Source organism: Ciconia boyciana, chromosome 6 (genome assembly GCF_034638445.1).
Source record: "Ciconia boyciana chromosome 6, ASM3463844v1, whole genome shotgun sequence".
NCBI lineage: Eukaryota > Metazoa > Chordata > Aves > Ciconiiformes > Ciconiidae > Ciconia > Ciconia boyciana.
Window position 1 is genome coordinate 42,873,006 of NC_132939.1, and position 20,910 is coordinate 42,893,915.

Below are 20,910 nucleotides of genomic sequence, written 5' to 3' on the forward strand. Positions count from 1 at the left end.
TCACTACAAGAGAGACATTGAGGTGCTGGAGCGTGTCCAGAGGAGGGCAACGAAGCTGGTGAAGGGTCTGGAGCAGAAGTCTTATGAGGAGCAGCTGAGGGAACTGGGGTTGTTTAGCCTGGAGAAAAGGAGGCTGAGGGGAGACCTTGTCACTCTCTACAACTACCTGAAAGGAGGCTGTAGAGAGGTGGGGGTCGGTCTCTTCTCCCAGGTAACAAGTGATAGGATGAGAGGAAATGGCCTCAAGTTGCGCCAGGGGAGGTTTAGACTGGATATTAGGAAATTTTACTTCACTGAAAGGGTTATCAAGCATTGGAACAGGTTGCCCAGGGAAGTGGTTGAGTTGCCATCCCTGGAGGTATTTAAAAGCCGTTTGGATGAAGGGCTTAGGGACACAGTGTAGTGGTGGTCTTGGTAGTGTTAGGCTTACGGTTGGACTCGATGATCTTAAAGGTCTTTTCCAACCTATACGATTCTGTGATTCTGTTTTCCCTCTGGATGAGGGAGCCTTTCCTCTGAGTGGGAGAAAGGGCAGATAAATTCAAATCATCAGAAATTCCCAGACTAGCAGAAAGCTTTGGGGTCCCACATGTAATCTCTCTCCAGTTTGGCTGGGAGCCTGAAAAACAGGCACTGACATCAAGTCACTATGCATTTTCTGAAGCTGATGATTTGTGTAACTCAGCTAAGAGCCAGCTGGGGGTGAGGGGTTCAGAAAACATGTCCTTTTCTCTTTGGGTTCATTGTTCCTTACTGGAGTGTTAAGTGGGTAGTTTACTCCCAAATGTCACGTTTACCTCCCGCTTCCAACTGGTGCACTCTGTCATGACCCTGGCTTTTATTATTTTCACCTGGCCTTCTTCCACACATTATTACTACTTCTATTGTCTCGTCTCCTAAAAATAAAGGGACACCGACATAAAAAAATTCCTGCTCTGTGCCTATGGAAATATATATCACACAGAGAGCCCCTGAAGTTTCATAATGTCAAAGCTTTGATAGGAAAATTATACCGTATCCTAAGTCTAGGTTATTCCAACAAATGTAAACAAAACACTGCAACTTGTAAAGTCAACTGACCAGTGCCCACATCCCACCATCAAATGTCTTATTTATCTACAGTACTGACAATAAGTCCTTTATCAGAACAACGTTCATTTTGTAATGTTAAGGTCAATAACTTGGGAAAGAAAAATAAATCGTAGAGGACACAGTTGTAGTATTATTTTCAACAGCTTTCTGGAAATCATTACATCATTTAGGCTGTAGGATTGAATTTTCTAACCTAATGACACTCCTGTCTCCCAGGCCTAAGATGTAGGTGCCAATTTACAGCACGAATCACGCAAAATACATTGCAGCAAACTTGTGCAGGTGGGGACAGATGCACATACATGTGTATGTACAGGTGATCCTGGAGTTGATGTAATCAATGGTTGCAGGAATAAGACTCCTCAAGACATCAGTTAATTTAAAAAAAAAAAAAGTAGTTTATGTTTTAGAATATTATCTTAAAAGGGAAAAAAGGATATTTAGACAATGGATAGGGAAAAGTCTACAAAACAAATAAAGCCAAAAAATATTTCTCTCTAAATCAAGATACATTGGGGGCAGGGGAGGAGAAAAATAGGAAGTTAGTTATCTCAAAACTCCAGGAGATAACAGCGTGGAACCAAAGGATGAAAACTTAGATACATATAATTAAAATATTTTCTACAGTACATTAGATTTGGACTTCATTATAGTTGGTATTTTGGAGTCCACACTGATACAATCTAAAAATATACGAGAGATATCCAAAGCAATCGGGAGAATTACATTTACAACTATGAAAACAAGTAGTCTAGCTAACAGCCAGGTTCTGATGTTATTGCACTTTTCCACCCTCAACCAGATAGGGGTGAACAGACAATAATCTGAGCAGAGAAGCCAAACAAACTGCATACTTGGGAAACGAAGGACTTGTATGGTGAAATGAAAATGTGTATTAGAAAACATGGGTTTCAGCAGGATGAAGAGGCAGGCTTTTGGAATGAGTATACCCAGCACACAACATGGGATAATCACCAGGCATTAGACACTACATAAAATATTTGTCTAAGATTCTTCCTCATAGATACCCAGGACAAAAGTCAAGCTGCAAACTTTCAGTGACAGTTGTAATGAGATGTTTACTGCACAGCTGAAGACAATAAAAGACAAAGATAAATAGAGGAGCTGGGCAACAAATCATATATTTGAAAACCAAATGATAGGCTTTTGGCCAATAGCAAAAAATGAGGAGTTTATCTTGGGCAAGTGCTCTGGAATGAGCGTAGTTAAACTAAAAGAAAGATTCAGGCACCTTTTGCATGGCTTTGTGCCAAGAACCAAAAATTCCTACAGCTCTTTTTATGAGGCCATATACAGACCTAATTTATTCCAGGGGGATGACAATTCAGTCCACACTTTTTGACAGAAAGTAAAATACTCAAAGAGATTGGCATTGATGTCTGCCAGAAACAAAACTGAGTTTTAGGCAGACTTTTTCTCACCTCTTCTGAAGAAACATCAAGGTTTTGCTGCCAGCAAATTACAGCTCAGGGACCTGGGACTTTGTTTGGCCCGCACAGAAGTGCACTAAAGCTACTGAAACCAAATATTTGGTTTTTTCCAACAGTCATAGGAAGCTGAGACTCTTCAAACGAAGTGTTGGTCTCAGATGTATCTCAGCACTATTTAAAAATTCAGAATTGCTCAAGACCAACAATTGCCGAGTATTCTGTTTGATATGCTAAGTAAATTATTATCATCCATGAGTAACTCCTGAAACCCCATGCCCAAGACCAAGTTTCTACTGTGTTTTTTTTGATGCTTTGTCTGAATATTTTAACTGTTTTCCTATTGTAGCAATGAATACAATACTAATACTTTCTATTTCCCGAGATACTGCATCAGAGCCATGCAGTAAATACAGACCTTAATTCACATTTCTCCTCATGGGCCTCAAGAGAGAGGGTTTTCAGTTCAGGGGGATTTGATGGTCCAGCAGGAATACCTAATAGAAATTTTGACTTAATAGCTTCCATAGCTCTAAGGCATCTTGCAATAGTTTATTTCTGTTTACCACAAGCTCAGTTATTAGCCAAACCCTCTGGCCATGGACCAAATTATCTCGTGCTCTTGGGAAACACGGACATTCACTTCCATTTAATCTTTAGATGGAAATTAATGAACTAATTTCAGCAACTGAACTCTTGCACCACTGCTTATTTCTTCCAAAGAGGCCAAAATACAAATATTGAAATGGAATAATCTGAAGTTTTTTATGTCATGTCACAAAGGAGGAAAGCAGAGCCTGCTCTACTGGCGAGTTCTTGGATTCTGAAGCATCCTGAGAATCGGAGTTGCACAGGATACGGGTGGAAGACCAAAAAAGCAAGCTTTAAAAAGAAAAATAAGCACCACCTTCAGGCCATAATCTGCTGCCTTTTAGCCATGCAGATAGCATCCACTACTGATAACTACTTCATTACAGTGGTTATATTTAATTCCAGGCCAAAGAGGCCTCATTCAAACTTCCCACAATCGTTTATACTCCAAAGGAGCTACAGAAGTGGAACTCAGTATTTCTAAAAGATTATTTCATTATTCGACCAGAGAGTCATCTAGGATCCATAGTTCTGCAAGCCAGTTATTTTGACAATTGTGAAATGCTTTTCTGTCCCCTTGAGATAGGGACTATGTCCACTTGGAGATTTACTCCTTGGCCTGCCATGGGACTGCCAAAATACTGACCGGCAGGACCTCCAGGCACAACATTGGAGGGAAAAAGCAACCAAAACACATTCTGCATCCTGACAGATGTCACAAATTGACCACTTAATGCCATTTGCGGTTGCTTCAGAAATGGGTATAACACTGAACTATGCATCCTTTGTGCTACCACAGGATTTAGCCCTTTGGCTTATTTGTACATATAAATTGTGTACAGGATAGCCAGCAAGCAACTGACAGACAAAGGTGATACCTTGTACATAATTAGGTTCATTGTGTACTTCTACAGAACTCTGACATAAAACACCTTAAAGATGTCACTACTTTTCCTATGTGCCTGGATTTACTTAATCTAGATGAACATTTTATACTAGTGTTCCCCTTACCAAAAGCTATTCCATCCACCTGGAGTCACACCTCATCCGATTTCATTTTCACCCTTCCTGAGAAACAAGATTTCCTCCCCTAGGCTTCACAAATAGCAACTGTGGGCCAACTTTGCAACACCCACCAACACAGCATCAGAGATAAGTGTCTGTTGAAATATTTATGAGCTCAACTTCCATGCCACAACACAAGACCAATCTTTAAGAATCTTCCTTCTTCTGTGTGAATAAGATAAACACCTATTCGAAGGAAAACATATCTAAGCTATTCTGTGATGTACGAACTCGGAGAGTGAATGGTTCAGGTCCAGCTCAGTTACTCTAAGGCTGTTGTAAGGGCCATGACAAGAACATAGACCTGACAATTGCAGTTAGCAAACTCCATCTCTTGATGGAAACTTCACCAAACTTCAGCTGATGACTGATTCATCTAGAGGGCTGAATTTATTAGGACCTCTAAAACACAGGCACCCCTGCAGCAAAAGCAGAGGGAAGTTTGTACTGACACCGTTCACACTATAGGCAAAACGCCCCAGTTTCCAGCAGTGTCACTCTGGGACCATTCAGTAACCCTTAGGTAAATATCTATTTATTTATTAAACTACTGCAGGAAAGTTTTGCATTTTGGTGCAGGCAGGAATTAAAGAACTGAGTCTCTGTCAGGACTCACTGGCACCGTTATGAGATAGACCAGTGTGAAAGACCTAATCAGGAGGCCCATACAGGCATGCAGCTGGGGGAATTTCAAAGGCAGATTTAGTGAGGTGAAGAGTGTATAACAACTAGCATATTACACAAAAAGAGCCTGCATTCCCCTTGGCAGTATGTCATCATCCCTCACGTCCCCATCAACACTGCAGCTACATCCAGCCTCACCCGACACTGGGTTCCAGAAGACCATCTACACTGACAGAGTAAAAGGCCCTGACCCCATCCCTTTTACTGCACAACCCTCAGCTCAGATGATGTGGATGTGACACCTTCAAAAAGCTGAGGATGAGCTTAAGAAGCAGCCTTAGTACGGCAGAGCAACATCCCCATCAGCTTCCCTTGGCAAAATACACAGAATCCTTTGCTGCATCGTACCAGCTTCAGAACCAGTTTTATCAAGTAAAGCTGGGACTAACAGCATGAATAATTCCTATTTCCAGTTACTTTCACTTCCCTGTGCTGAGTATATCTAGCAAAACTAGTACATCCACTTCTCTAGAAGCAAAACAGAACAATTTTCACCTACTGGAATGACTGAAAGCAGTAAGATGAATATCAAGACCATCTGAAACCTACGCAGTTAGACTCAAAAATTGCCCGAAGGCATGTACTCGTTTTCACACCCTGATGCTTCCTTTGCCTCTCCTCTCTTGGTAAACTCACAGGCACAGACACTCACCTTTTAAATACTTAGGCTTACTCCATTTTCTTTGCTGCTAAATAAGCATTACTCAAGAAAAAGCAATTTATGGGCCTTTCTGGACTTACAAATCCACTCTGGAAAAAATAGCTTGATATCAAAATAAATCAAACCCCTTAATGAGATCAGAGCTGCCTACCTGGGATGGGAACCCAGTTTTTAGATGCAGTACTTTTATCAGGGATGGAAGAAACCAAAAAATGACACAACCTAAGATATATAAAAAGAGAAACCTGAGAAAGTATTAGCCATTCTGTTGGTCAGACTAAACTGGAGCTCTACTACAGCTTTCAGAAGTGCCTGAGGCAAATTTCAGTGTTTTAGAGACAGCTAGTTTTAAATTTAGCTTAGGTATCAAAGAAAAGGGTGCCTGCCTAGTGGCAAGGAGTCACTGCACAGTAGACAGCAACTCCTATTTTCAGTGCTCAGAAGATATCTGACTACTGACTGCAGAATGGATATCCAGATATTTGCATCAGGCAAAGAAGCAGTGGTGGTCATATAACATTTATCACATAGCATTTAATAAACATAAAATTTACGATATAGCATGGTCATATAACATCTTATTAATGTGTATGGAAAAATACATTGCCACTCTACAGGCATCCGATACGCCTCAAGAAAGCCACAGAAGTGGTAAAGGATGTAGTGGGATGAGATGACAGCCTGAGAGAAGAAAAGATACTACTGATGCATACAAGAGATTTCAAAAGGCTCCATATGGAAGCTGCTTATCTTTCATCATTCTGTCCAGCTGTTGGAAAGGCTTTTGCACATCTAGTTAGAAAGGGGCCTGGACAATATCTGAGGAATAGAGCTGCTCCTTGATTTTATGAGAGTAAATGTATACAAGAAGGCAGGAGAAAGGTGGTGGTGGCAGGAGGGAGAAAAAAACCCAAACCACGCTACCAAAAAACCACCAACAAGGAAATGGCAAATCAGTTCACTTTAGATTAAAAAAATTGGGGGGGGAGGGGGAGCGGGCAGATATCACTGGAACCTTGTCCTACAAAGTATCTCAATACTGGCCTTAAAGATGCCTTCTCATATGGAGCAGCTCTCCTTTTAGACCTTTCCAGACTAGGACCTCAAGGCAGAAAACAAAGAACCAGATAAGGAAAGAGCGACTCTATATCCATAAGGAAGGTGATCAGAGCTAGACAAGCACTTTTAGAGGTAGCAAAATGCAATCCCCATCTTGGGAGAATAATTTGCTTGGAGAGAGCCTTCCTGAAGGCTCCTCTTGAGCCCACTGAGTCCTCTTGTGGAAGGATTTGCAGGTAATTTTTCTTTTATTCCACTCACAAAAGCATTAATTGAGAGGCATTTTATTCAGGCAATACAGACAGTGTGGGTAGACTTACTAGTAGCCATGACAATTTTACATGAATGACAATGTTTGAAGCCCAGTTTCAACATTTCTGCACTGTATAAGCTGGTATAGAGCTTTTATAGGCCCCAGATAACAACAAAAGCAAAATATCCCTTCAGGGATAAGGGAAAAAGATAATGAGTACTTATTATCTAGAGAATTGTTTACGCTACACTATTTATGCTACAAAGGTTGATTAAGCTGTGTGAGCAAAAGCAGTAAAGGGAATTAATTCTCAGCCATGGACTGCATGAGGGTTTAGGGCAGTCGCCCTCCTTCCCCAGGTGAGAATGGAGATTGGAGGGGACATGGTGCAGAAGACATGTAAACAAGTACTTTGGATCTGTGCAATCACTCAAGGTGATTTATTTGCTGAGAAACACAGGAGGTGCAAGAGTTCAAGTCCCTTAAGCACGAGTGATACACGCGCACAGGCTTTTAGAAGTTTTACTTCTTGTGCCTTAAAATTCTTCTGAGCACTTGCTGCCCTGCAGAGAGAATGCCACCAGGTTTCTAGAATAGAGCCACTATTACAGAGCAAGGGGGGATCCTCTCTTCCTTAAGAAAAGTTCATACAATACAATTCCCTCCTATATAATTTAAGAATCCCACAAATGATCCAAAATAACTTTTTATGGAGTATTCCTTAAGGAGATTGTTTCAGTGCTTTTGCCACAGCTCTGCTTTGGGCCCTCTTCACAGTCCTGAATGGTTTTGTTTTCTGATGTATAGTACATCCGCAACTTAATAAAGTGGGAGGTGTAAGTTTAAATAACACTTTCAAAAGTTAATAAAAGTGTTTTAAGTAAGGGGCAAGAATCTAGTTAAATGCATTTCCCAGAGGTAGACGATTCTAAATATTTATTTCCTTAAAATTACATCAATCACCTTTGTATGACTTGTGACAGTGGTATATACAGGAAATATAATTTTAAGTAAATACTGCAAGGCTCATATAGGAAATTGTATAGATAGTCATCTCTAAAGGAGGACAAGACTTGACTGAAGGAAGTTAGGAAGGCCTGTTCTCCACACAGAAGAGCCTCCCCTCTAGCCAACTGTTAAGGAAAAAAAGAAACCAAAAACCCAGATGTTAACATGGAGTTAGATCTTCCGGTGAAGCAGCTACATCAGGGGCTGCCCAGTGCAAGGGTCCCACACCACACAGCAGAATCTCTCCCTGCTGACCTCAGGCAACCCCTGAGGAGGAGAAGGCATGTCAGTCCCTCTTTTCAGTTAATTCTTGGCTTTTTACCAGAGACCGCTCCAGAAAGGATAATTAATGCTAATTACAGGGTTTGATTTTTTAAATGAAGTACACAAGCCTCCATCTCTATAAAACTGGGCCCTATTAAATGCTGAAATAAAAAAAATTAGACTTCAGATTTTTTTTACTCATTCTCTGAGTATTCAGTACATCTTGCATCAAAAATAAGTTGTATTAAAATTAAATTGCTTTTAAATCAGCAGCGCTCAAATGCTTGTGAACCAACCTACAGCTTTGAACTTCTGTCAGGGTTCTTAAAGACAGGCAGGAAAAAAATTGCGAGACACACATTTTTCACTTAAAAAAAAAATAAAATACATTTATAGAGTGCCTGTTTAATTGCTCTAAAACAGTAATTAAAACAACATAAAATATATGATCAGTCTCTCTTTAAAAAGACAAGTCTCCAAGTAGAATCAATTGTTAACTTTTATTTGTACAATATTTACAAATATGGTATTGTATTTACTTATTCTAATCTTATACCACACCTTCATTTTTTTCTTTTTATTTACACAACATTCACAAACATTTCATCTCTTTCTCTGGCAACAGATTTTCCATTTCTTCCCCTCTGACAGATGCCTCACGTATTAAGCTTTCCCATGCACTGTGCAACACTTCTGGCACCAACAATGGTATCCTGGGGTTGCCCAAGGCTAGGATTTGATACATCCTGGACATATTTTTTGTGTTCCTTCAGGTAGCAATGGTGGCTAAATTAGTATTGCTGTTCCTGCTATTACTTATTATTTGCATTGCGGTAGCTTCTAGATATCTCAGTCAGGTGGAAGCATCCTGTTGTGGCAGACACTGAGGACACAGGATGAAAAGATGTTCGTTACTCAAAAAGTCTGCAATCCAAGCAAGATTGTGATGGGAGTAAGAGTCAGGTTTAAAGAAGCCAGAATCCACAAAGGAATTGCCTTCAGTCAAAGAGATAAGAAAAGTACAATACGCAATACTGTAAAGACTTGGAAAAGTCGGGGGGGGAGGCGGGGGGGGGGGGGGAGATCTACTCAACAAACAATTTCTGCCACTTTATAAAATTTTTCAAGTCCACTACAGAGGAGAATGAACGAGTCCTGCTCTGAATTTATAGCAACACTTTTGTTTCAGTTTCTTGTCCTGAAAATGCTGTCCACAAGAAGGTCAAAGCAGCAGGGTGGGGGGTTTTCCCCTCCCAATAGTCTAATCTCCATTTCAACTAAGCAGATTTGGGTAACAAAACATAAAGCTCAAATCTGTTCTTGCATCAGTTGTGTATGAGGAAAAACAGCAGCTGATGCCCCTGGAAGTAAATTAAACAGTGCCAGGTTAAGTGATATCAAAAGTGGACCCATGTATTGTATTGCAGAGCTTTTTTGCCAGACCTTCCTCAAATCATCCTGTCCAATGGCTTCCAGTGCCAAACCTGGCATCCGAGTCCTAGAGAATCAACAGAAATGAATAAAACTAGTCCCCAGGCTGCCCATAGCAGGAGTAGGTCGGGTCCTGATGTGCATCTTAGACACGAAGACTAAGACATCCTTTCATGAATAGCAGCTCTTCTCTTGGAAAATGATCAGGGAAAAGAGACAAAACATTTGTTTTCACTTTTTTCCTCCCATCACAGCCATTTTACATGGCACCTGAGCAAACAGCTCTTTGTCTTTCTTCTTTTTAACAGAGAAGGTTCACCGTAAAAAAAATATAAACATGCAGTTCAGATAACCGATACCCGAGCACTCATTTAAATGTTCATATTATGCATTTTCCTGAGTCACTTCCAAATACTGCGAGAGCAAGGAGGGATTCTTCCAATCACTCAGAACAGCCAGAAATGCACTACACAACACTGCTTTGGTGGTTTAAGAAAGCCTTTTAGCTTCAGCTGAATGCCATTCATTTCTGAAGGCACTACTCTTGGGAACCTACATTATTTTATCTTTGAGGAAACCTCATAAATGAGATTATTGTGCAATATTACTAACTTCCTGGATTGCATAGGTATTCAGGGTGAAAAGCAAACAACTTATTCTGTTCTTACTATAGTCCTTATTTTTCTCCTTCCCACAAGCTCTTGAACATCCCTAAGTATCTATATTTACTCCCAGTTCCTCAGCTGGTCTTTCACAGCTGTTTGCACTTATACCAAGTGAAGGTGATGCAGGTGGAAAACTTGACCACTGTGACTGGAGAACGTGTTCACTTTGGTATATTTATGTGACAAGAGGGACCAAAGGCAAATATTGAAAAATGACTGCTCCTCCCCACCACATCTCTGTTTGCTTTCACAGTCTCTTGACTATCTCCTGTGCTTCCCTGTAGGCAAGATCGGCTCCTCTTTCTAACCCTGACAACTGCCTTGCCTCCTTCAGCTTGACCAAGCTTAGATCTCCTTGAGCTGCTTTTCTTTTGCAGATCTTTTCTGCCGCAGTTCACATAAATCACAGAGACAGCAAGGGTCAGATTTGTACCTTTTCTTCTACGAAAATAGTTTGCTTTTCACATTTTTTACTCACAACTGCAAGAGGCCAGCCTAATCCTGCTTTTCATCTTGGTTCTCCAAATGCATACAAACATAAAATAATCCACTACTGGCATTTTAGCATAGAGTGTTTAGCATGAACACGCACCACCGCTTGCATTCACACAGTTTCCTTTCTGTTCCCCACACTGTACACCTGACCCTTGACCAGATCTTTTCCCCAACATTATCGAACCTTTTTATGAGGTACGTAGTCCTTTTAAATCAATCTTTAGTCATGGCCAAAGGTTCACTAACATTGTATTTTTAAATGTTATTTCTTCTCTGCTGTTTATTACAATCCACTTTAGGAAGCCAGTCCGTGAACTTAGATAACTTTGTTACTCCCCAAGATGATTAATGAGGTGATCTTGAATATCAATAGCTCAACACCAGCATTTTGAAAAACTGTTTATATTACACAGCAACAAAGCAATTTGTAACTTCCACAGAAAACAACTCCAGAATGGACTCCATCCAGGGGAGATGTTTCCTCCAGTTAGGTCTTTGTTTATCTTAACCATGACGAAAGCAGGCCCCTTTACTCAAAGTTGCATGCTGTAGGTTTCCGACATGGAGTGTTTTATGTCCACTGGTTTCAGAAGATAAACACAGAATACTTTCCTATGAAGTGAAGATGCAGCTCTGTGGAATTAACTTCTGTATTTATAAAATAAGCTTGTAAATGAAGCAATTTTCCTGGAAGGGATCAAGACACTGGAGTGTTCCTTTTCTAAACATAGTGAGATACTGTACAAGTCAAAGCTGGTATATTAATGGGTTGTATACAAAGCCAAAGGCAAGCCGATTATATTGAAGTCCGCCTATGACAGCTACCATCCTAACAGTGACAACACACTGTACACAGCAGAGTCAGGTTTCCTCCTCCAGCTATTTATATTTCTACTAAACACATAGGCAAATGTCTTTGTATAAAGAGGGAAATTAACCTGGAACTTCACCTGTCCAGATCTCTAAAAGAATAAAGTTGGCAGATCTAAAAAGCTAGGGTAAGAGGGTTTTATAGCTTCACCTTTTTGTTTGTTTGTTTTGCAGTTTCTCTGCTTGTGTCCCTCCAGGTCAGGCTATGATCAGAAACTGAAAATGAAATACCATAAAGAATGGCTATTCTCAGAAATCCCAGCTATGCTGAAAGCAGCAAGTACCAAAACCACAGTGACAGCCTCTCTTGCACGAGGTGTCTCAGCTTAAACACCTTGGGCAGTTCAGATAAGGTTTACCAAAGCCTCTGGATATGATTTTCCAAGCCTCCATGGCTGTCCACTATCTAATAAGTGCATTGCAGTAGCTTGTTCAGCAGTCATTTCCCACCCTTTCTGCTGGGCAGTTACACAGACGGCCAACTTTCATAAAGCCAACTCTCAGCTCTCCAGGAGCTTCTCAGGAGTAACCATGCCTCCTAGATCTGGCATTTAGGCCAGCCTCGCCTTGCTCCTTGCCCAAGGAGGTTGGCAAAGGCAGTGGCAGGAGGCCTGAACAGCCCTGGATCTGGGCAAGAGGCTGCAAGCAAGAGCACCAGGGAGTGTGCCAAGCAGACAGACCGTAACGTACAGGAGTCCTGCAAGCCCAGCCACTGCTGAGCTGCTGGCAAAGCCGCCCTGATGCTCCCCCGTGGCACTCCCCCGTGCTTGCAGCCCTGCCGACCACCTATGAGCAGGGCCACCCCAGTCCTTCTTCTATCACATCATGAAATAGAGACTTGGTGGTAGAGACTATTTAGGATGCTTCAGGATACAAGTCTTGCAAATTGATGAGCTCTTCAGCGCTCATTGCTTCTCTTTCATTAATAGCTATGGCATTTGCATGCCTTCTTTTACCCCCTCCAGTACAGATACTGCAGGAAAGTCCCAGCAATCAAAGAAAGGAAATACAATATATACACACTGGTCTTTAGTGTCCAGACCATGTTTTGGAAAAAAAATTCCTTCCTAGAACACGCACATCTATTCCCACTAATAACAATAGCAATTTCCAAATTTGAAAGGTCTATTTATGAAAGACTGTATGAGTTCACCAGAGGAGGAATGGATGACAGGTGGAGTGAATGGAATTTTTAGTGATGTTCATTGTCCTAATTACAGTGAATAATATTTTGGCAGAGTGACTAGAGTCCCGATTGTTCCAGGAACTTCTAACAATCAACAGACTATTACCTCACTTAGTCACACCAGAGACCTCATCTTCCAGTCCAACAAAGCATGTAGGATGGGCTTAACTTTAAACACATGAACAGTCTAATTGACTTGTTTGGCATGACTGAGGTGCTGAGGAATGAACCTGAGACTCAAGTGCAGGTTCAAGCTAAAGGCTTTCCCGGTCTTCTGCATACTGAAAACACTCCAGCCTCCATTCCTTTTCCCCCTAAACCTCTGTGGTATACTCCCTGCCGTGGGTCTAGCTGAACTATGGGAACGATTAGTGTCAGGGTTAATCTGAAGAAGAGGGAGGCAGCTCCCAATGGCAGCAGCTTGTAAGAAGATAGACAGAGAAGGTCACGGAGATGAGCCCTGGCACTTTGGTTCCAGGGAACTGCCTGGTACTTGTTAACACATTTCACCATCTAAGATTTCTATTGATATATTGGCTGTTTAGCACTCAGTTATCTTTTCAGGTCCACGTTTGGATGGAGGGATGTGACTTTGCAGTCAGGGGTATGTCTCGTCAGAAGTGTCATCTCCAGATGAGTATAACGCAGCTCACTCAATGCAAGTCCCCAGCTGAAAGTCACCAGGAGACACCAACCATTACAGACAGGGCTGTCTTTGAATGGTCCCCCCCAAGCACTGCAGTCTGCCACAACCACCTCCTTGAACAGAGCTGGTGGGATGCCCTGCCACCCACCAGACTGGCATGTTTTAATTTGAAAATTCACAGTTTACTGATGGTTTACTTGCACAAGAGCCCAGTGGAGCTAAAAGGCACAAGTGGGTATCTGAGTCACTTAGGAATGGTTGGAGAAGGTTGAGAGGTTTGGCTTTGTTTGCAGTAATTACAAAGCTGGTAGCTAGATGAAAGCAGATTCATGAAGTTCACCCCCCACTTTTGCTTGCACTGAGAACCTGTAGCCAACTGCAAGCTTTACAAAAGGGTAGAAAAATTAAAAATTCCAGGTCTCCACTAAAAAAAGCTCCCTTTCCCCCTCTTGTGAATTCCTTTGATTCATGGGTGTTTTAGGGCAGAGAAAGCTAACAAGGAATAAACCTAGAATTGGAAATCAAATAATCCTATTTAATTTTATAGTTGTTGACACAACTTGTTACATGTGTTTCCTACCAGAATAAATGAAATCACAGTCATCTGATTTCCAAATTACCATATCTATTGTTTCAGAAATACAGGGTGTAAATAATTGCAGTGCAATCGCCTATGTCTGGACCTCTCTCATCCGGAACCGTTATCAGGATTAGCATAAATTACGGTGCCATCTAATAATGAAATCACTGAACACTGATTGTGCCAGCTATTTAAACCTGTAATTATTGCTCATTAGAAACGTGTTTCATGTTATTTGCCCCTTACAGACCCAAAGTTGTTGTCAAAAGGCTCCTGCAAAGAATTCTACAGAGAAGAACGTGGAGAAATTTCAAACAACGGGCATGAATTTCATCTGCAAAGACTGTCTGTGTGGAAGAAACATGCTGTGGGCACCATTCATCCACCCTGAAAGACATTTGTATCTGTTACCAGAATGAGAAGTTGCAATAGGTGAGAACAGGAAACCTACAGTGTAATTCAGATAGGTATGAACAATATGTGGTTTTCTACCTGAGTGGACAGTGATTAGCTCACACTGTTTGTTATCATAGTACACAATCAGGCATCATGCAGTTGACAGACTCTAAATGAAATAAGCTCCTGACGTAGCCAGAGGGAAGGCTTTTGGCAGATCTTATCACGGCTGGGTAAGGCTCAGGTGGGATAGGCAGCTACCTTGGACACCACACCAAAGGCAGTAAAGGACGGATGCCAGAAGCAAAGTGAAAATAACTATAACCTTTGCATGCTCCTCTGTAAAGGGTTTGCAGAAGACGGTTGATTAAGATTTGTCTGCTTTCCTGCAGATCAAGCTCTTTACAAGATGAACTGGCTAAAAAGGGGCTCAGATAAGTGCTCTTCAGTCCTAATAGAGATTTTTAATCAATTTTCCTTAACAGAGGGAAACTGATTCATTTTTTGCCATCTTCCTCCTCCTGCACATACAAAAACTTTTGCTACAGAGGGAAAAATAATAGTTTCTACCACTTTCAGAAGCAAGAGGGGAAAGACAAATATATATCATTTGGAAAGACTCACCTTAGTTTGAAGATCTCAGCTGACAGTGAGCCTATCCATCTTCCCTGATGACTCCTTCCAACAGTTGATTCAAGTCACAGTTTAGAGTTTCATTCCTGTGGTGAGCGGGTTTAGTGGACACACAAACAACCCAGCTGCCAAAGTACACGTCCCCCATACAGATTGTAGATCCTCACTGCAACTGGAGGCATGCCTGTTAAGGCTAGAGCACTCTTGAAAGTTTACCTTATATTAATGCTTCACAAACTCATAGGAGCCCATCTCTACTTCAGCCAGGATGCAGAAGGCTCAGAGTCTGTCCTTTTTCTGACCAGGAGGCCTTTATGTTACTTACTACAGGCCCTGGGACAGGGAGACTCTCCAGCCTCCTGATAATTGAGTGACCCTGCCCAGCTTCCAGCCATTTGCACTGCTATAATGCCCTGATGCAAGGTCAAAAAACCTAATCATTGGATGGGGCATTTAATTAATTGGTTCTGTATCCTTTAATTTCTGACTATCAGCTGGCAGGCATTACAAGACTTACCAGAGGTTGTCATTTAATAGGAGTTGGTTATAAAGCAATTGCTGACACTAGGTTCAGATGCAGAGTACAGGAGAAACTCTACCCTTAAGTAATGTGAGTGCACGTCTTCTTTTTTGCATCCCAACAACTAGCAGCTTCTAAAATAAAAACAAAAAACCCTTTTCTTGAATGGGTGGGACACAACATGTTCAGAAAGCAAGCCACAACTGTTCTGTTGGCAGATATTTGCAAATAAAATTAAATAATCCAGGCAAAGCCAATCAAAGCCTTTTTGTCCCAATATGATGCTACCTGCAGGCATTTACCCTCTGACAAAGCTTTGCATACCTGAATATGGCCTTACTTATGTCTGTGGTCCATGGTGTTACTACTACAAATATTTGAAATTCAATGTCTGATGGAACTAATAAGCTGACTTGGACTAATAAAGTATTAGGAAGTTCTGATATACCACCATTAGCTCTAGTTGTCTGCAACATTAGTTACTATGGTTAATATCTTTACAGAACTGTTAGTTAATAAAACACACCCCCCCAACAAAGCCATGCTTGGCTGTTCCGATCTGTATCTTTGGATGACGTACAGCCCAAGTGTATTTCCTTTTTTATTACCAAATAATCTTCAATAATTTGCTGGGCACTAAGGCAGATTCTGTTATTTGGCCTTTCTCTCTAACTGTATGGCTTTGCCAGATCTTGCAGGTTTGTTATTTATGTTTCTGGAGAGAAAAAACTCCAGGAGATTGTTTATTAAAAGGAAAATCAGCACTTTGATCGTTTGTCAGCATCTGTAACCTTCAACCTAGACTACTCTGCTGTGTGGACAGCCCTGGTTTCTGTTGCACAGGATGATGGATATGCTAAATGAAGAAAACAGTATCCATCTTACACAGAATTGTTAAACTTCATTAAAACTGTTGAAACCTTTAAATGACTCACAGTTTATGAAATAAATCAGTTTTCTTTAACACCTAACGAGACAAACTGCAATTCTATTCAAGTCATTGTTCTGCCTTTTCTGTCTGACAGTAGAAACCAGGAATTTTCTTTCCATTTGACTGCAATATTATATTTGGTGTTTTTATTCTGTTTTGTACAAATAGAAGTGGTGACTTGTTGTGACAAGAAGACAGACCTCATATTACCATACATTTATACTCTGCAGAAGAAACAATGGTACATGAATAGGTTTATTAGAAAAGGTTGCTGTCCTTTATGCACATGAGAGGATAAGGCATCAACCAGCTTCACAATTATCTACCCACTACCTATTTGTTTACCCAATTTAACATACAGAGAACTAATCAGAGAGGAGACTGGGGAAAGAGGAGAGTGTAAAATAGCAGCAGTTTGCAAATACATCATTGGAGAGCTGAGAGACCTGTACATCTTGGACAAGATACCATGGCTCTGAAGTGACTCCACCATTTTAATATGGATTAATTGCCTTGCTCATATTTCATTGCAAGGTTTTGTTAAACCTTTGATTGAGAATTATCTTAGTATACCTCTGAACAAGGGAGAAAAAGAGCACTGCTATTGCTGTTGGTATAAGAGCAAACCAACAGTCATTCAAAGGAACTGCATTAATGATACAAAACACGGGATTTGTACTGTTTTGTGTGTGTTTTATACCTGCTTTCATCTCCTTAGCATCTCATACAGGTTAATAGCTAAAGAAAATTCTAAAGAAAAATTAGGTGAAAATTCCCCTATTCGCTAGTCGCACAGTTACAGACAGAAGAAAGGCTACTAGCAAATACTGCTTTATTATAAATATGAAGGGAAAACCAGTAAGTCTTAAAATAGCCTGATACTAGACCTTAAATACATCACTTCTCGATGGTCTGAAATAGCAGAAGAAGCCTCAGTGGAGGTAGAATAGGGAGCTGAATGCATATATCTACTTAGTAGTATACACTGAACACAGTTTAGCACAGGTAAGATAAAAATGCTATTATCACATTTAATATGTGTGAGTATATAATGGGTTTGTTGAGAGATGTAGAAATATTTGTCTATTACAGTGTGCATGTGTTCACATGCAGGTATATTTAAATATGATATAATGTACTGGTACAAAAAAAATTGGGAGCTGAAATCTTAGTGCAGTTATGTCTCCATAAAAGCCCACCTAAAAACTCCAGGCCAGCAAGCCCTCAGCGATAGATGGCCTAGTTCCAAGCTGTTAGCAAAGCAATATGGTTCTAGCCTAAAAAAAATACAAAAAAATTACACCGTGAAAATTGGTTTTATAAATAAAGGAGATGATAGCCCGGATGCTTAGAAGTCATTTCTGTCCACACAAGAGGGTAAGATCTTTTTGGTATTTCCACATGTAAATTCTGAGTCTTAACCTCTCTGGGAGAGATAAATGTGTTATCAGACTCTAGAGCATTACATATTCTCTCTGTCTCTGTCCCTTTCTCTCTGTATATATTAATTTTATAGATCTTTTTATTGTCTCAACTATATTGGTTGCGTGAGAAGCAGAACAATAGGCCAAGTACTTCCATTTCACACATGCCACCTCTATAATTCAACAAAGAATACTAAAAAAGATCTATAAACTTGTTATAAATCAATCCCCTAAACTAAATTAACCATTGAAATAGATTATCATAAAAATAATGTCATAAAAATATTCTTCACCTTTGTAGTCTGTGTGTGTCTGTGTGTGTGCAAGCTTGTGTGTGCCCACACACGGGATGCTATGCGTGTGCCAAGGCCAGTGGCAGTGCTAACAGCGTGGGGCTTCTGCAGCCTTGGAGGAGATGGCAGGCAGGCAGGGCTGTGAGGATGAGCTTTAATATCTCTGTGTCTGGGAAAGTAACTCATAAACAGATCCACTAAAATCTAATTACTCTATATAACTCACCTTTAGTAGTAGCGAGTCATCTCCGCTTTCTTATTAGCAGTGGAGCACTAGTCTTTTTGGTTGTATTTCTGAGGCACTGTTGGAAAAAAGATAAAACCCAATCAAGCTGAAAGCTAAGGGATAAGACAATTTAAGCAACACACAGCCTTGGCCAAGGTTGGGTCCTACTCTGCAGTCCCTACACACCAACTCCCCCAGCATTTGATCTTTATACATTAAGCTCTGTGAGAAGGGCATGCGTAAATACAAGGAGAATATACAGAGACGACTGTATGAAGTTCAGTATGGGACTAATAGGGCAGTGGTTCAAGAGCTGGTAGGTTTTTTCCATCCAGCTGATATTCACTCTAGAAGAAGACAGGAGAAACAGCAGAGCCCAAGGTGGCTCTCCCAGAGGAGATGCTTTCCTTGCCCACCTCCAGCAGTGTCTTCTCCCTGAGCTCACATGTTGCCATCATTTACTTCATAGTCATCACGTGGGAACACACCTGTATTACTCAGTTGTTGTCTAACTTTACCCATCAAAATGAGGCCTTTGTAGATGTGGAAGTGCCACACTTCCAGCCATAGCAACAGCCACCTCTGAGAACCAGCGGCACCAAGGTCAGAGTAACTTGGGTCCAACGCTGGCCTCCCTCTGCAGTCTGCCGTTAGACTTTATATATCACTTTCTCAATCTGTATTTTGACAAGGATATTCTCTCAACAAAAGTGAACTGTGAAATCTTCCAGAAAGGCAATTCAGCTGCTGAAATGGTAGAGCTGGGCGGCAGGATCACAAACAGGATCTCGTCAGCACTGGGAAGCATCACCTTTCGTAAAAAAATGGAAACGGAGTACAGAGAGCAACCATGCCCGGGCAATAAAACAGGTTAAAAACCTGGGAAACTGCTTTCATTCCTGCTAGCGGGATGGAGAGGGGAATGTGAAGAGCAACAACCACCTCATGAATAAGAAAGAGGAAAACCTGGGGAAAAAACAGTAAGGGCTGAACTGAAGGAGAGGGACTGGTCATACACGAGAGAACTGAAAACAGCTGTTTGGGAGGCATGGGTGGTTGTGTCTCCCCAGTTTAAAGGGCTGGTCACCACTCCAGGAAGAGCCTGTGAGGTATTTCCTAACTGGGGATTCTAGAGCTGGCCAGGAAACATGGCTCACGCTGAGGAAATGGAATTATTTATCTCTGCTCACTGGGTTCACGTGTATATGAGCAGATTGGTTTTTCCACAACTGAATGCTGGTGTGCTGTGTGTACAAGTCTTTATTTTGTTCTGATGTAGGACATAGTGTTGCTGTAAGAGTCAGACAGATCACTGCCAACTAAAGTTCCCTTTGTTTGAAACTAGTTGTATCTTTATCTCAAAATAGCAAAGCTCAGTCAATTGTTATTGGGGCTAGGAATGAGAGACTAGGTGCCGAACTAGGATGGAGGTAAATTAAAGCAGCTCTACAGAGTTGTAACATGAATTTTCTAATGTAGTTGGCACTGAAGTTAATCCAACCTGTGCAGCAGTTCCCTTTTTCATACGTTGTGGGAAACAATGGGGTTCAAAGCACCATTGCCCCTGAAGAGGAAGGACTGTGCATTTTGCTTTTAAATGTCTCCGTCCAGTAGGTAAGATAAACTCATCCTTCCAGATAGGACAGTCATCATGTCATTCCAAATAATCATTGTTAGAAACACACTGAACTGCTAGGCCAGTTAATAACGACACCACATTTTATTTATATGGCTCCCATCTGCTGAAGCCTTCTAGGCAGCTCACAATGGGTTTGATTTTCAGCCAGACCTTAGCATAGCTTCTGTTTATATGGATGCAAATAACAGTGGTTGGATGGCTGTGTGCATAAACAGGTCTAACTACTAATCTTTGTGGCCACAATGCATGGTTTTATTCCTTCATGCAACAACAAAATCTCCATCTGAAAAATCCCTCTGACGAAGTACACAAAGCATGAAAATGAACTAAGTTTTTCTGAGTTTTTAAAGGTTTCAAACAATTCAGCATTGGGCTTGGCAGCGGAGGGGGACCATGAAAGGGGCATCACCGCTGTGCCCACCACTTAGCGAGGACCTCAACTCCACGTTCCCCAGGATGGGGCACAGCCCTGCAAAGGTGAAAGAACTGGTTCATTTCCTTCCCCCATCACCTCCTCTCTCGCTCACCACAATGCCCCCCTCCTTCAGCCAGCTCTAACACCCTTTCTCACCCGACTTGGCAGGCATCTCCCTGCCAATCTCCTTTCTCTCTTCCTTGCCTTCTTTCTGAGCTTTGTTTCAGCTGTTTGCATGTTCCTCACAACCTGTTTTCTGATGCAGGGCACTGACTTCTCCCACGGCCCCTTCCTACACCAACCATCACTGCCGCCGCCATGCTGCACCGATGTCCACGCCTGAGCAGCATCTCCATGCCCTTTCTTGATGCTGCCTCCCACTTGTCCTTCACCAACACGTTTCAGCAGTGGATGACCAGCCTCTCTCAGGTGTCT